Here is a 16,996-nt window from a genome sequence, read left to right as displayed (position 1 = left end):
TAAGTAAGGAGGTAGACTAGTTATTTAGTTAAAAATGAAAAATAAAAGTTGGACAGTCACAGTGGCAAGTTGGTACCTCTATGGTACTAAAAGAATAAGAAAATCTCAGACATATTGGTTAGATCATCTATGGAGGTTTAATGAACAAGAATCTCACAGATGAAGAAAATTGGTGGCAGGAGAGTTATGCAGGAGGGTAACATGCTTTAGTGTTTTGTAGCCTATGGTTGTAGCTTAAATTTTTTTTAAAAAATTATTTATTTTAATATACATTGCTTTATTAATCATGGGGAGAGAAAAATCAGAACAAAAGAGAAAAACCATGGGAGAAACAAAAAAGAAGTGAGCATAACATGTGTTGATTTACATTCAGTCTCCATAGTTCTTTTTCTGGATGCAGATGGCATTTTCTGTCCAAAGTCTATTGGGATTGCTTTGAATCACTGAACCACTGAGAAGAACCAATTCTTGCATAGTTTATCACTGAACAATCTTGCTGTTACTGTGTACAATGTATTCCTGGTTCTACTTATTTCACGCAGCATCAGTTCATATAAACCTTACCAGGCCTTTCTAAAATCAACTTGTTCATTAATTTTTATAGAATAATAATATTCTATTACCTTAATATATCACAGCTTATTCAGCCAGTCTCCAATTGATGGGCATCTACTCATTTTCCAATTTTTTTGTTACTGCAAAAAGAGCTGCTACAAACATTTTGCACGTGTGGGTTCATTTCTCTCCTTTATGATCTTCTTGGGATACAGACCCAGTAATGGCACTGCTGGATCAAAGGGTATGCACAGTTTGATAGCCCTTTGGGTAGAGTTCCAGATTGCTCTGTAGAATGGTTGGATCATTTCACAACTCTAACAACAATGCATTTGTGATCCAGTTTTCCCACATCCCCTCCAACATTTATCTTTTTCTGTCATCTTAACCAATGTGAGAAATGAGAGGTTGTCAGAGTCCAGCTCCAGTGAGAGACTAAGAGTGTGAATGAATAACCGAGGACCAGATAGAAGATATGCTATGATCTTGTTTTTATTAATCTGAGTGACAGTGTTTTATTTTTCAGTCTGGAGTCACTAGCATCATTTGCTTTTCAAAGTCAATACACAAGCCATACTTCGACATTTCTGTATCCACCTTAACTATCAACCCAAGATGTGTCTATCAATACAGATTTGCAAATAGCATATTTGTGATGCTCAGCAACATCAACAGAATTGTAAATAGTTGTGATATATCACTAGAGCATAAATTATTGTACCAATGTATTTACCTCAAGTATGTCTGAGTCATTCCTGTCTTAAGTTTACCAAGTATGTCTTTGATTCTTTGTATAATAAAGAATGCTTTTATTCTAGTCACAGACATTCTTTATCAAAATTTAGCAGGTCTGTGTGTACAATTGTTTATTAGAAAAGATGGTGAGCCAAAAAATCTGAATTACTAGTCCTAACAGAGAGTTGATCCCAAGTAAGACCTGGACCAGACTCTCACTGTTTATGCACTATTCAACTCTGGCCTCTACAAGAGGTGGTACTTCAGAGTTGTTTTAATTTTCATTTCTCTAATCAACAATGATTTAGAATATTTTTTCATATGAATATAGATGGCTTTAATTTCATCATCTGAAAATTGTATCCTTTGACCATTTATTAATTCAGGAATGACTATTATTCTTATAAACTTGACACAATTCTTTATATATTATAGAAATGAGACCTTTATCAGTAATACTGGCTGTAAAGATTTTTTCCACTTTTGTACTTTAGTTTTTATCTTGTTTCTGTTGGTTTTGTTTGTGCAAGAACTTTTTCCCCCTGAGGCAAATGGGGTTAAGTGACTTGCCCAGGGTCACACAGTTAGGCAGTGTTAAGTGTCTGAGATCACATTTGAACTCAGGTGCTCCTCTTGAACCAGACTTGAACCAGAATTCAGTTCTGTTACTCTATTCACTGCGCCACCTAGCTGGCCTCATGCAAGAACTTTTAAATTTAATGTACTCAAAGTTGTTCATTTTGCCTTTCATAATGTTCTCTAGTCCTTCTTTGGGCATAAATTCCTCTCTTCTTCAAAGATCTGATGGGTAATTGTATTTTATACTTTTAATTATTTTTAAATAATAAACATTTTTAAAATATTTAATATTTAATAAATTTAACAAATATTGTAATAATAAATAAAATGTTTTAAAATAATAAATAAATTAATTTTAAATAAATTGAATAATATTTAAATAATATTTTAAAATAAATTACATGTCCAAAATATTTCTTTTTAAAGTTTTGAGTTCTAAATCCTATTTCTCTCTTCCTTCCCTCCTTGAGATAGTAAGTAATCCAATATAGGTTGCACATGTGCAATCATGTAAATTTCTCATTTTGTACAAGAAGATTAATTTTTTAAAAAGAATGAATTAAAAAAGTGAAAAATAGCATATTTCAGTCTGCATTCAGACAATATCAGTTTTTTTTTTTCCTTTCAAAGCAGATAGCATGCTTCATCATGAGTTCTTTGGGATTATTTTGGATTTGCTGAGTATTGCTGAGAATAGCTAAATAATTCATAGCTCTTGGTCATACAATATTGCTGTTACTGTGTACAACGTTTTCTTGGTTCTGCTTGCTTTACTTTGTATCAATTCCTGTAAGTCTTTCTAGGTTTTTCAGAAATCATCCTGCTTGTCATTTCTTTTTTTTTTTTTTTTTTTTTTTAAATAGCCTTTTATTTACAGGTTATATGTATGGGTATCTTTACCGTTTTGACCATTGCCAAACCTCTTGTTCCATTTTTTCCCCTTTTCCCCCCCCCCCCCCCAGATGGCAGGATGACCAGTAGATGTTAAATATATTAAAATATAAATTAGATACACAATAAGTATACATGACCAAACTGTTATTTTGCTGTACAAAAAGAATCAGACTCTGAAATATTGTACAATTAGCTTGTGAAGGAAATAAAAAATGCAGGTGGGCATAAATATAGGGATTGGGAATTCAATGTAATGGTTTTTAGTCATCGCCCAGAGAAAGAACTCTGGGCATAGCTGGTTCAGTTCATTACTGCTCCATTGGAAATGATTTGGTTGATCTCGTTGCTGAGGATGGCCAGGTCCATCAGAACTGGTCATCATATAGTATTGTTGTTGAAGTATATAATGATCTCCTGGTCCTGCTCATTTCACTCAGCATCAGTTCGTGTAAGTCTCTCCAGGCCTTTCTGAAATCATCCTGTTGGTCATTTCTTACAGAACAATAATATTCCATAATATTTATATACCACAATTTATTCAGCCATTCTCCAACTGATGGACATCCACTCAGTTTCCAATTTCTGGCCACTACAAAGAGGGCTGCCACAAACATTCGTGCACATACAGGTCCCTTTCCCTTCTTTATGATCTCTTTGGGATATAATCCCAGTAGTAACACTGCTGGATCAAAGGGTATGCACAGTTTGATAACTTTTTGAGCATAGTTCCAAACTACTCTCCAGAATGGTTGGATTCGTTCCCAACTTCACCAACAACTGCTTGTCATTTCTTACAGCACAGTAACATTCCTTCAAAATATATGCCATAGCTTGTTTTGCTATTTGTCAATTGATGGTCATCTCCTTGATTTCCAAAATTCTTAGGCATGGGATTATATGTTACAAGGAAGGAATCTTATATTATCTTGACTATTTTCCACATGGGAAAATCAAGGAATAGGAACAACATTCAGCCTGGAATCAAGAAGACCTGAGTTCAAATCTAACCTCTTAATATGACCTCAGAGAAGTCATTTAGCCATTATCTGCCTCAGTTAAAATGGAGATCATATCACCCACCTCCCAGAGTACATGTGAGGATCAAATGAAATAATATTTGTGAAGTTCTTGCACTTCCTTCCTTCCTTTTTTCTTCCTTCCTTTCTCAATAAGCAATAAACAGGATGAAAGCCAAAGAGTTCAAGGAACCATTTACATATGTGCTCCTAGTGTGGTGAAATAAATCCACTTGTCATTACATTCACCTGCTCTACTTTGCTCATACTTCACTCAAGGATAACAGGACTGCAAAACTTTTGTTTTCACTCTTCATAAGGAAGTCTTAAGGTTCCTTGTCTCCAAGTGAAATTATGTTAGGGATAGAAATCAAGATGTGCAGTGTTTAAATAAATCCTGAGGGGAAAAGATAATGAATGCTTAGGCAGTTTTTATTGTGGAAACTGGTGAAAGTGAAACTTTGTTGGGTTTCATCAAATTGACCGGGCTGGAATGAAAACTGCTGTGAGAAATCGCCATAGTTCTCGGACTATAAGGATCATTAAAAGGAAAAAAATGTGTTTTTCTCTCTACTATACATTTTTTCCCTCTAAAGTGCTTTTTAAGAATAAAGGACATTCTTGAAAGCTAGAAAATTTATTGCCGTGAATGCCTACTACCTTATTTAAGTGCCGTCAGTGGGAAGGTGTTATTTATTAAGTGAGATCTCTCATTTCCCCCATCAAAATCAGCACTACATTTCAAACAACAATCAATTTAACTCTGTTCTTCAGATAACTTAAATTCTATTCCAAAGGGCAGTATACAAACCTACTGCTTTAAGACCAGTCTTTCCTATTGTTTAAAACTAAACAGCATATGAAAATATCAGAGATAAAGCCTATTTAAAGAAAAGAGGGTGTCATGTACTCCAAAAGTACAAACCCCTGGACAGACGTTTTTAACCTAGAGTCCCTGAGCTTGTCTTTTGATAAATATCTTTAATAAAATTGATTGCTTTTTAAATCCTACCTATTTCATTTTATGCACTTAAAAACATGATTTTGTGAGAAAGCATACCTATAGAATTTACCAAACTACTAAAGGGATCTTGTGATACCTTATGATAGATACACAAAAAGAACCCCTATATACTATGTACTATGTATAAGAAAGCAAAGAAGGTGAGGAAATGACAGAGTAATCAACATTGAGATTTTATTATGATTGGCCCAACTTAGTTCCTTTTTCCCTAATGAGTAACAGTAAATATTTTGAGGAGGAAAGAGATAAAGGAAGAGAGGGAGAAAAAATTTGAAACACAAAATCTTACAAAAATAATTGTTGAAAACTATCTTTACATGTACTTGGAAAAATTAAATACTATTGAGGAGGGGGAAAAAAGGAGTAATCACAAATATCACCATATTTCTCAAAGTTCTCCTTTTTCCATGGTTCTAATTGTTAGGAAATTTTTCCATATGTGGATCTTAAATCTCCCATGTGGAGACATGGTGGTCCTTCCCATATATGAAGATATGAAGTTACATCTACCCAAGTAGAGTGGCAGCTAAATGGCACACTTGAGTCTGGAAGACTTGAGTTCAAAGTTGGCCTCAGACACTTAACGACTGTGTGACCTTGGGCAAATTACTTAAATTCTATGTGCCTTACAACATTCGACCTTGTGGCTTACAACAATTCCTATGCATGTTATTTGACCCTCACAACTCATAGAATTCAGCACTTTAGATAAGGTTCTGATGCAGTCAGGATACAAAAGCCCTGTAACCTTTCTCAGTGTGGAAGTAAATTTGCTAGTAGCAAAACTTTTGTTTCCAAATGTTGAAAGGATGAAACTCTGACGTATTAAATCTTTCTTCGACTTGAAATTTAAAAATGAATTTACTTTCTTCCTCTTAACCCAAAGTTGAAGCTATGTTTCTTTAAAAATGTGTATTAGATTGGCAAACAGCCAGATAGTTGAATGTTTTTTGTAACTGTTTCACTCATAGGTAATCCAAATTTGAATTTTTATAGGGAGGTTTATGTTAAATTGTTCTTGAATCCTTCACTAAATGTCCCTCCCTTCCTTTACCCCACTTCTCAGCTGATGTTATTGTTTCCCTCTTGAAATTTTCCTAACTTACATCTGAGAGTCCTTTTGTCTCTATAACATCCTATGTGCTGTATTTACAAATTGTATTCACATATTCTATTATAAGCCCCTTAAGGGTAAGGGTTGTACCATCTTTCATATTTTAATCCGATAAACTTGGTATCATTATTAAACTTTGCTCAGAATCAGGGGATGATTCAATTGAATTATTAGAGTCATACTGCAATAGATGAGGAAAAAGGAGATGAATGAAAAGATGTAATGTTCATTTAAATTATGGAACTGATTTTTTTTTCCTTGTTTAGTTTCCTTGCTTAGTTTTTAATCCTTTTACTTAACAAAAATCTCTAATGGAATTCTAGTTTCAGTAATAACAAGTACTTTTCTTAATGCAGGTGGCAAAAATAATATTAAAACAAGACAGGCTAGTTCATCTCCCTGGAACTAATACAAACAGCTTATTCAGATAAATTGTTTTGTTTCTAGTTTTCCATTTCACCCTCCTAATATTAAAGGAAATTACATTTCATTAAAAGACTGATATGGGCCTTGGCTATGCGTTACCTTTTCAGAAGATTGCTGTATGTACTCTTCTGGAATGTCATGCAGCAGGATTTTAGATTTACAGTAGTTGGTTTTCTTAGTTGGTATGTGGATTACTATTTGCCTGATGCCAAACTTATATCAGGTGGGAAAAGCAGTAGTGAGATCAAGAACTTTTTATCTGCAAGAGTTTACTTTTTATTTCATACTTGACCCAGATCTTATTCTTGATAGGTCCATTGCCCCAGAAACTGTTGGCAAAGAAGTACAAAAGTGGACATATTTTCTTCCTTCACTGGGACCCAGATCTACTTTTCTGTTATGATTGTTTATTTAGTAGGGAGTATGATACAGGACTTGGAATCAGAAGCAGCAAAGTGTCTTTTCAGTGTTAGGAGCTTTTCTTTTTCATTCTTAACATGGAGTCCATTATTGCCAAAGGTGTTTATGGAAAGTGTAATTTTTCCCAGCTAAAAGGAATGACTTAAGGATCATGGTAGACCTTTGGAGTTCAAGGGGACTAGTGACCACCTGACTGCAGGAGAAGAGTTAAGTTGCCAGAAATGAATATAATCAAGAGTAGTTTGATCTTTGTGTGGCTCACAGACCCACTTACTGAGGAATCTACTTGTATGAAATTTGTTGTGGCATTGGGAATTGGTGGATTTATCCCCTCTCTACTTCATTTCCCACCGCCTCATAGCTACTTGGCAAACCAGAATCCCTTATCCCTAGTAATTTTCTTCTTTCTTTAAAATTTGGTTATTTATTGTTTGTACTCTTATAATGAGTTTTGTCTTCTTAAAAAGTAAGCTGATTTTTTTTTTTTTTTTTTTGTATTTTGAGCTAGTGTTTCCTATAAATTAGTAGATCACATTATAGAGAATGATAAAGGGTACCCATGGACCAGTAGCCCTGGACTTAACCCCAAGCCTAGACTTAACTGTTCTTTTGGGGCATTTGATTAAGATCAAAATGCAATCTGAGAGTATTAATTCTTTGTGGGACTTGCTGTTGCTAAGCTGTGGGAACTTTTCAAGATTTTGTCCTTCCCTAAAAAAGAAGAATTAAGAAGGAGGAATCAGTGACTCCTAGGCTCTTTAGGGATCCCATGTGGCTGCTTGAACATACAGAAGTGCCCAGTTCTCACACATGAACTCCAGCAAAGATCTAAAAAGAATACCAGATTGAACAGTAATCAAGAAACCCAATAAGAAAAACACATTTATTAATGAGCAATCTTATTTCAGAAAAACCTAGAAAGACTTATATGAACTGATGCTGTAGTTTTTACCAGAGTGAAGTGAGAAGAATCAGGAAAACATTGTACACAGTAACAACAATATTATGTGATGATTAATTGTGATGGACTTGGCTAATCATGGGATAGAAAATGCCAATCACATCCAGAGGGAGAACTGTGGAAACTGATTCCACTGATTTTGTATTGAAGCTTTTTGTTTTTAGGGTTTTTTGGTCTTTTCTTTCTCATGCTTTTTTTCCCTTTTAGTCTGATTTTTCTTGCATAACGTGACAATATGGAAATACTTTTAAAAGTATTACATATATTTAACATCAGATTTTTTACTATTTTGAGGGGGGAGAGATAAGGGAAGGAGGGAGAAAAAATTAGAACACAAAGTCTTACAAAAATGAATATTGAAAACTATCTTTACACATATTTAGAAAAATAAAATGCTATTTAAAAAAAGAAAGAAAGAAAGAAAAGCACATTTTTCGAGGCCAGGACTGTTTTAAAAAGACATTTAGAAGAAAAGTATCCCACCAGAAAAGCGAGCACCAGCACAGGTAAACAAGCCAGAAGTCTCCTAATTGAGATAAGAAATTCCCTAAGGATGACATTTTTGGTGGGGAAAAGGATTTATACTTTATATACAGATAAGTTAATATAAGATAATTAAAGGGAGCATGACTCACTGATGACTACAGGATCTTGGAGGCTTGAAGAAGATTGCACCTGATCTGAGCATTGAAAGAATTTTCAATTCAATTCAAGGGACTTTTATCAAGTACCTTATATATGACAGGATTTTTAAAGTCCAAAAGGACTTACATTAAAAACATAGACTGGTTTGTGGAAATATGCAGATGGAAAAGAGGATATCACCTTCAAGAAATAGAATACCCCATTTTGCCTGAAAGAATAGTAAAGTGGATAAAGAAGAGTAATAAGGATTAAAACTAGAAATAATAATTTATTGAAATAGATTGTGGGGGTTCTAAATGTCAGGTTAAAACATTTGCTAATAAATATATTTTTAAAAGATTCTCCAGGACAGGAGTATGCTGGGTCCAGCTCAAATAATTTTGTAAGAACAGGTTTCTGTGCACATTTTTAAACAGAGAAATGATTATTAAACATATGCCAACATTCCTCTGTTCTATGGGCACCTAGAAGCCTGTATCACGCCACATTTAAGAGCAAAAAGACTGGAGCATTCAGAAGTGTGGTTAGAAATCCAAAGCATTCTGACTACTAACATAGGGCCTAGAACCAGCAGTAACAAATTGAGGAAATTGGTTTCAGCATTTTTCTCTAATGAAATCTGCTACCTAAGATATATAGGGAATTTATATATATATGAACAAAGGTCATTTCCCAATAAATAGTCAAAAAATAGGGACTGAAACGTTTCAAAAAAGAAAAGTAAGCTGTCAACAAGGATGAGGAAAAAATGCTACAAGTTTCTGATAATAAGAGATTTGTAAGTTACAGCTCTGAGATTCCACCTCACATTTATAAGTTTGGAAAAGTTGACAAAAAAAGAAAATGATGATTTTTGGAGAAACTATAGAATGATAGGTACACTAATGTGTTGTTGGTGGAATTGTAAATTGGTCTAGCCATTCTGGGAAGCAACTATACCCCAAAAGTTATTAAAAGTTGATAATACTAATTGGTATATACCTCAAGAAGATCAAAGATAGAGGAAAAGACCCATAGGTACAAAAATATTTATAACAATACAATTATAATGTGACAAAGAATTGGAAACAAAAAGGTGTCCATCAATTATGGAAGTTAAATAGATTATAGTATATGAAAATAATAGATATTATTAAGTTTTAAGAAATAAGAGGATGATTGATTAATTTTAAAAAGCTAAAAAAACTGTATGATACAGAAGGAAGTAAACAAAGACTATAATATAAAGGAAAAAAAAAAAACTTTTGAAAGATTTCAGAGCTCTAATCAATATAGTGACCACCCAGGATTGCAGAGATCTAATCAGTCCATGAATAATGCTACCTGCCATCTGACAGAAAGAACAAGACTGCTTTAAATGTAAAGACCTGAATTTATTATATACTTTTTAAAAAGATACATTTAATATGGATTTACAGTTTTATGTAAAAGTCTCTTTTCTTGTCTTTCAGTTAATTAGCATTTAGTAAAGACTGCTTTACAACATGCCAATTTGGCAACATGCCAAGGGCTGGGTAGATACAAAGAAAGGCAAAAACAAACAAACAACAATAATAATAAACAAGCTCCCCCACCTCCATTCCCCACCCCTCCAAAAAAAGACAGTGTTTCACAATTTAAAAAGAAAATCAGCATTAGGAAGCCTGAGAAAGGCTTCTTCCAGAAAGTAAGACTTTAACTGTAACTTGAAAGAAGCCAGATATTGTAGGAGGTAAAAATGAAGATGGATAGCATTCCAGATGTGCTGGACAGTCAGTGAAAATGCTCAGAGTTGAAAGTCCAGTCTCATTATATCATAAAATACTTGGAGGAGAATAAAGTGTAAGAAGACTAGAAAGGTGGGAAGTTATAAAAGGCTTTGAAAACCAAACAAAAGGTTTTATATTTGATCCTGGGGGTGATGGGGGCCACTGGAGTTTATTGAATAGGGAGGATTATATGGCCAGACTTGTATTTTAGGAAGATCAGTTTGACAGATTATTTTTGTTTTGTTTTATTCTTTATATAGGCACAACATTTATTGGAATTTTTAAGTTTAGAATAACCAAAAAAATTTTTAAAGGTTTTTTTGTTTGTTTTCTACAGTGTCATGCTTGTTGATATAGCTATACAGAATGCAACTTTTTTTAATTACATGAAATTAAATCTTATAATTATAGAATCTTAAATTGGAAAGGATGTTAGAGGTTCCCCTCTTAGACTCCTATACCCTGAAAGAATTATCTCTACAGCATTAATGCTTATTTCTACTTCAGGGAACTCACTATCTAATAAGAAAATCATTTACATTATTAGACCTCTCATTTTAGAAAATTTGTCCTCATATTATAGGAAGCAACTAAATGAGGCAGTAGATGGAGCTTATAAAGTCTGAAGTCAGGAAGATCTGAGTTCATTTATGACCTTAAAATCTTACTATGTGATTGTGGGCAAGTCACTTAACCTCTGCCTTTCTTGGTTTCCTCAACTATAAAATTGGGATAATCATACCTACCTCACAGGGTTGTTATGAAAATCAAATGATTTATATAGAGAGATATAAATTTAAAACATCTATGTCTATATAGCCCTTAGAACAGTGCCTGGTAGCTTGTAGGCACTGTATAAATGCTTATTCCTTTTACCTTCACCTATACTGAATTCAATCAAAGAGTAATCAAGTTTAAATATGGCTGAAAAGATAATTTAAAATTCATGATGGATATAAATAGGCTATAGCATTTTGACAACAACTCATATATGTAAAAGGGAACAAAATACTTTATCAAGGGCATATATAACTATAAAGAGAAGTGTGAAAATCATGTGGTGAATGTGCTGAACTAACCAAGTGCTGCAGTGGAATTCCTCGAAATATTTTTTTTTAACAGCAGAAAAAGATCTCATTAGTTTGAACTTCTGTGGACTGATGGAAGACTTGGATGAGAATTATGTAGGATAAAGAGTTTTACTAAAACCAGTACCTATACTAATGGACCACAAATCCATTGAAATATTAAGCCTCCTAGATCTACATAGAACTTCTAATTCCCTTTTCTTTCAGATTCCAGAGTCTTCATTTTTTTCTTTCAGATTCTTCATTTATTTATAGCCTCTAGCAAGAATAATTATTTGTCACAGAATAGACCTAGATACATAAGATACCTTATTTAGATTAGTTGCCTTCAATGTGCTTTTGAAATTGGCCCCAGAAGTTGTCATTTCCGGTTCTCTTGCCTACTCCATCAGTTTGTGTTAAACATGTACCTTATCTTTTGAAAGTCAAGGGACATCTTTCCTTATGGTTAATCTCAAAATCTTGTTGGGTCATTAAAAAGAATGTTTACCCTCTTACCTGAGGAACATATTGTACTAATTTTTATCTAAATCCCCAAAGGCCCATATTCACCCCCTAGAACCTCTAATCTTTGGCCCCTGCTGCAAACTGATTCCTATGCACATCTGTTAGGCATGTGAATCATTCAAATTTGGGAAGGATTTTTCAACTTTGAAACTGATCAGCTCCAGTTCAGTCATGGTGTTGAGGATAAACTCTCCAATTTTCCTTTATACAACTCAGCTATTCTCTTTGGGGTTATTGTTTCATGAGGCCTAATAAAGCTGTTAATATAAGGTAAAGTTTTTTTGTTTTTTTTTTTTTTGTTTTTTTTTTTAAGATTTGGATAGTAGATAAATGCCCAAGAGCTAAAGCACTGTCCAATTTGGAAGGCAGTGGCTGGGGTGGGGTGGGGGGGGAGGGCTAAATGAAAATGCAGAAAAACTGGTAAATATAATTTCAGTCTTTATTATTACTGTATTATTTGAAGCAAGACATTTTCTTTCTTTTATGCTCTGTCTTCTTTATCTTTAAATAAGAGCATGGAATCATTAATTCATCCAAAAACTTCCATGTAATAACAGATTTACCAACAATTACTAAGAAATTACCAGACTCTCATTTGCTGGCTTATTTTTGTTTAAGTTCATGCCAACCACTCTCCTATCCCCACTAATGTTGGTGTATGTGGATAGTAAACAAATGTTATCAGCCTTCTTCCAGACCTACTCATAATAAGAAAATGATCTGCTTTTCACAACAAATTTTTTGCAAAATTTAGTTTGTGAAAGTCAGTACATAAATCTGTGACTATATATATATATATATATATATATATATTTAAAATTTGAATTCCATTGCAAAAAGAATGTTTTATTTTAGAGGCTATCCTGTGCCCCATCTAGAATGATGAAATTTGTACTCCTTGTCTTTTCAGTGTTTTATCAGATCATTTGTATAATGAGTGCAGGGACTTGTAATTTTAGTTAGAGACAATGAAGAGGCTGAATATAAGAATTACAAGTGATAGTGGATATGTCAACACATAAATTTCTCTCTTTTTTTAAAGTATCAATTTGATGAACACAAATGGCTAGATCCCTCTAAATATTCTTGGCCCTAAAAAAACAAACATATAAAAATATAAGCAATGGTATTTCTCTGCATAGCCCATTTACTCTGAGATTTTTGAATCCTTTTTAAATTAGCAACATACCAATGACGTCCCATATGTTATTATTTCTGAAATTTAGCTTCATATATATAATTCTGTAACATTTAGGGTTTAATTTATTCTGACCCACTTTAATGCTGCTATCTATCACCTGTAATCAAGTTATAGGGGTGAAGAGACCCAAAAAGGAAACTCCCCACTCTGAGGGCAGTCACTCAATGTCCTGAATTGAAAGATCTCAGACCCATATCTGGGGGCCTCTGAAAACTGATCAGGTTTGGATTTCATAATGAACCAGAAAGAACAGCACTAGCTTGTACAAACATGGAGGGTGTGCTGTCATGGTTCTGTGTACTTGTAGCTATCTGTATAAAATCAATTTCCATAGTGATCAGACATGCAGAAGGGTCATTTCCTGTAAGGCCAGAATCCTGGCTAAGTGGAAATGCTTCTGCCTGTCTGTTGTGATTATTTTAAGCTGCATGATCTAAAAGGAAAGAAATCTACTATTGGCTTGGATTGTGAGCAAAAGTATCTTGCTTTTAAAAGTCAGTTTTTTACTTAGTTAAATATTGTCATATACAAGGATTCATCCACACTGATTGTTGTCACAATTCCAATAATTTTTTCAGTCATCATTAATATATATCTTTTTTCCACAATGAAAATTGCGCATTGCTTCAATAGAAACAGTATTCTGTCTCTTTAAGCGTCAAACTCTCTGTAAATTGCCTGCAAAACTCCAAGTGGATGTAATCCAAATTAAAATGTAATTGAGAAATATTTAGCAAAATAAAATTTTAAAAATACAACATAGATGATGTTAATTTGTAATTTTCTGGGTCAGTATGTAGTCCACAGAGATCCTTTTGTATTTAAGTTTGACACTACTATCTCACAACATACTTGGGAAGTAAGAACAATTGCTATGAGTTTTTTTAAGTCTAGTGAAGTTCACTTATACTTTTAACTTCTTATATCACCTTATCAAAATCCCAGAAGATGGTTGTGCAGTTTGATGCCTTGAGAATGGCTAGTTAAGAAACATGGGGTCTTCCTCTCAATTTCTCTCTTGGCTTTGTGGATTGCCTTGGTTAAATTAGCTATCCTGCAATTTCTCCATCTGTAAAAAGCTACACAAAAAAGTTGACACCCACTTCACAAGGATGTTATGAGTTATGATATGATAATGGTTATAAGATGCTTTGAACTCTCCCATAGGAAAGTGATTTAAAAACACATGTTCTCTTTATCCCATCTCTTGTGTGCAGAAGAATATAGTGAGGTACGTGCTTAAATCAGAAAGGTGCCTTTTGTATACACACTGCCATTCTGATTAGCCTTCATTCCCCCTCCCTTCCTTCCTAAACCTAAACCTAAACCTAAACTCTAAGGTTAGAGTGGATTTGTCACATCAGAACTAGCCCTTCCACAAGAAAGATTTCCACAAGAAAGTAAAGTTTGCATTCATTTCAAGTCATCAACACCACTGACATTATCTTATTGTGGGCAGATATGTACCCTGAGAAACATCACCACACCTGATGAGGCATGAAGAGGGGGACAATCAGGTATCAAAAGCCCTGTTCTCTCACTTCCTCATTGTCCAATACTGATAAACAAGACAATCTTTACTGCTCTCCTGTATTGTCTCTGCTTCACTGGTAATATAGAGAAGGCTGTTTTTATTTAATGAGACTGCTTCACAGTCCCTGTGAATTTTTATGAGTGTTAACTAAAAGAGAGGAAGCCATTTTTATTAAAATCCTACCTAAGTGAAAAAAAATGAACAATAACCAACTCAAGTCATGGAATTTACACAATAATAATTATCTGCAAGTATATTATTGAATTCTTTAACTCTATACATATCTAAATCTATATATTTTTATATCCAATTCTCATTTTTATTGGGTCAGAAAAATAAGACTGGAACGGACTAAAGGTGACCGTCTGAATCATATTTCTGCTTCTAAATAACTCAGAAATAGAAGGGTATCTGCCTATTATTATTTTCTTTAGTGACAAAGATCTCTTGACCTCACTCAGTAACCTAGTGAAGTACTCAACAGCACTTACTATTGGGTTGTTCTCTTTTCTATTTAACCTAAAGCCCTCCTGGGGAAATTTATGTCCATTTCCTCTTGTTCACTCCTCAGCAAAGATGAACAACAGCTGTTCAGTTCTTCATAAAGTAGCTCTTAAAGACAGCTATTGAATCTCAGCCTCAGCTTCCCCTTCAGAAACAATGATCTGGTCCCTCTGACCTTTTCTTATTGGATCCTATGTACTTTTAACCATCTCTGTAGTTCTCCTTTAAACCCTCTTCTCATTCTTTCTCTTAAGAGGCAGAGGGCAAACCTTAATATCCTAGAAAGAAACTAGCCAGTGAGAAAAAAGTCACAAAAGGATTCACAGTTCCTGTGGCCACATCAGTGTGTGGTCTGCTCCTGGTTGAAACTATCTTGAGATATGTTGTTTATCTCAGAACCTTCCAGTACTATTGTAGGTCCTCTCTGCAGGTGATGAATGAAAGAAAATTATAATTCAGAGCAAAAAACTACACTTTCTTCCTTTCAAGTGGCATTATACTAGACATGGGAAGGAAGCTCTTTAGAAGCATGAGGTTTTCTAAAGAGACATCACCTAACTATCTATCTCTTGTAAATTCAGCTTGAGAACCAAAAAAACAGAAAACTATTCCACAGAGAATGGTAGAAGCCCCAAACAATCTCTTTCAGTGCTACTAAAATGGAGTATACAAGTGACCTACTGCTGAGGAAAGTTGAATTTTCTTCTTTCTGCTTTTTTCTTTATTGCTTTTTTGTGATGTGACCTGTGTAACTACACTACCACTATCTCCAAGAAAATCTAGAATATCCCCAAACAACTGCCAAACCCTTCTCTTCGTACCTACAGTCAATAGAATCCAACTGAATAACATTTCTGGATTTGAGGGACTGTGAGATTTCTCAACCACTCCCACCCCCTCCCAGATGGAAGTATTCTGGTGGGGAAATGCTAATCATTTAAACTGAGGCTGATTTTAAAAAAGGAAAGGAAAGCTTTCATACAGACATAAAGAAGATACCTTAAACTAACACCTGGTCTTTGATATAAAGCAAGTAATTTGATCAAGTCTAAGAGCTATCATGGATCCAAGGCAATCATAATTTAAAGAGATTTATTTTATTTTTACATCAGAGTCATTTCTGGATGTAGACTCTTCTCCCATCCCCTTTTCAGTGACTGAATCTTCCCTCATAAAAAAGACAGATGAGCAAAAATAGCCAATCTAGTGACCATATTTTACAGACATTTCTGCTCTTTCATTTTCTTATTTATCTCTGCCAAAAGGAGTCTGTTTTCTGAGACCAAGATCAATTTTTTAGTATCTTGTATGTTGTACTAATGCTTTCATTAATTTTATTGTCACATAAACAGATTTTCCTATGTTTCCTCATATTTGTCATTTCTTTCAGCACAATGATATTTCATTACATTCATCCATTACAGTTCAGCTTTTCTCCAATCAGTGGGCACCTACTTTGTTTCTAATTATTTGCTGCCATATTTGCTACTTCCAATAGTTTGACTTATATTAGACCTTTTTCATCTTCAGTCTCCTTGGGGATATATATGCATAGCACTGGATTCCATCAGTTAGTTTTTATGAACAGTTATTTTTATCATATAATTTCAAATAGTTAAAAAAAACACAACTGGACTAATTGACAGCTCCAACAATAATTTCTAATTCACTTCCAATTCTTTTCTCTATAACTTTTGTTTCTTTTCTTTTTTTTTAATTTCCTAATTCATTTTTTTTTAGATAGTCATGTAGTAGTTGTGGAAAAGATGTTTTTTTCCTTTTAGTTTCTGCATGCAGATATTACAAAATTACCTTCATTGTTCAGGAGATCTCTAGATTTATAGTAAATTTGGATAGTGCTTAATGTTTGCTTTGATTTACTTATCTCTCTAGTTTTACTTTCTGTATCGGGGCTTTTTTGCAAGTGCCAGGCTCCACCTCCTATTACCCTATTTGATGAAGTGGTCAGTACTGTCTGAATTTGCTCTATGTCCCTTGGGTTCTTATGCCATCTCCTCCTCCTGGAATTAGCCTTACCCCCATAT

The 16,996-nt window shown here is 34.0% G+C and overlaps 1 protein-coding gene across 5 annotated transcripts in view; it reads left to right on the top strand.

The window, feature by feature from the left end:
• The window catches only part of AOPEP (aminopeptidase O (putative)), a 490,524-nt gene that overhangs the window by 303,871 nt on the left and 169,657 nt on the right, over positions 1–16,996 (top strand). The gene's annotated exons all lie outside the window — the stretch shown is intronic.

The sequence above is a fragment of the Sarcophilus harrisii genome, chromosome 1 (assembly GCF_902635505.1).
Source record: "Sarcophilus harrisii chromosome 1, mSarHar1.11, whole genome shotgun sequence".
Lineage (NCBI taxonomy): Eukaryota > Metazoa > Chordata > Mammalia > Dasyuromorphia > Dasyuridae > Sarcophilus > Sarcophilus harrisii.
The sequence above is the reverse complement of the archived record's forward strand: the minus strand, read 5'-3'. Positions and strand labels throughout refer to the sequence as shown.